General features: G+C 37.1%; 1 protein-coding gene across 1 annotated transcript in view; it reads left to right on the top strand.

Moving 5' to 3' along the window:
• PKD1L1 (polycystic kidney disease 1 like 1) overlaps positions 1-1,153 on the top strand; it is a 270,006-nt gene that overhangs the window by 168,434 nt on the left and 100,419 nt on the right. The window lies entirely within an intron of this gene.

Genomic DNA, 1,153 nt, shown 5'->3' with positions numbered 1-1,153 from the left:
AAGAACTTCAAAGACCTCTAGTCAGTCAGCATCTCTGCATAGTAAAGTGATGGAAAGATGTTGTGACTTCGGATGGGCAGAAAAGAAAGAAGGAAGTGGGTGGGGACAAACTATTGTAATAAAAGGATTTAGTGAAAAAGTTATAAATTTAAAAATATTAATCCAATATCCTTGTATACATACAAAAGACTGATAGACAATTTAATAGCTATTTAACACACAAAATAAATAAAATATAGGAAAATACTAAGACATAATCTTAAGAAGAAATGCATAAAACTCATTTAGGACCAAAATAAGCATCCCTGAAAGATAAATACGTTGTTGTTAAGTGTCATCGAGTCGGTACCAACTCATAGTGACCTTATGCACTACAGAAGGAAACTCTTCTCAGTCCTGGGCCTGGCACTTGAGCCCATTTCTGCTGCCACTGTGCTAATCTATCTCATTGGGAGTCTTCCTATTTTTTGCTGACCCTCTACTTCACCAAGCATGATGTCCTTCTGCAGGAACTGGTCCCTCCTGATAATGTCTGAAGAAGCCATCCTGGCTTTTAAGAGCATTCTGGCTGTACTTCTTCCAATACCAATTACTTTGTTCTTTTGGAGATCCATGGTACTTTTAGTATTCTTCTCCAGCACCATAATTTAAATGCATCAATTCATCTATGCTCTTCTTTATTCATTGACAAACTTTCACATGCATATAAGGTTACTCAAAATACCATAGCTTGGGTCAAGCGCATATTAGTCCTCAAACTGATAATCTTTGCTCTTGACCACTTCAAAGAGACCTTCTGCAGCAGATTTGCCTAATACATCATTTGAGTTCTTGCCGATGCTTCTGAGTATTGATGGTTGATCCAAGCAAAAGGAAACCGTTGACAATGTCAATCTTTTCCCCATTTATCTTGATGTTATTTATTGGTTCAATGGTGAGGATTTTTGTTTTCTTTGCATTGAGGTACAATTCATACAAAAACTAGTCTTTGACCTTGATCACTAAGTCCTCTTTACTTTCGTTTGCAAATAGAAAGTTTTACTTCCTCTTTGCCAATTTGGATGCCTTTAATTTCCCTATCTTGCCTTATAGCTCGGTCTAAGACTTTCAACACAGTGTTGCATAGGAGGGGTGACAAAGGACATCCTTGTCT

The sequence above is a fragment of the Chrysochloris asiatica genome, unplaced genomic scaffold (genome assembly GCF_000296735.1).
Source record: "Chrysochloris asiatica unplaced genomic scaffold, ChrAsi1.0 scaffold00384, whole genome shotgun sequence".
NCBI lineage: Eukaryota > Metazoa > Chordata > Mammalia > Afrosoricida > Chrysochloridae > Chrysochloris > Chrysochloris asiatica.
Note: the sequence above shows the minus strand (reverse complement) of the source record. Positions and strands in the feature narration are given on the sequence as shown.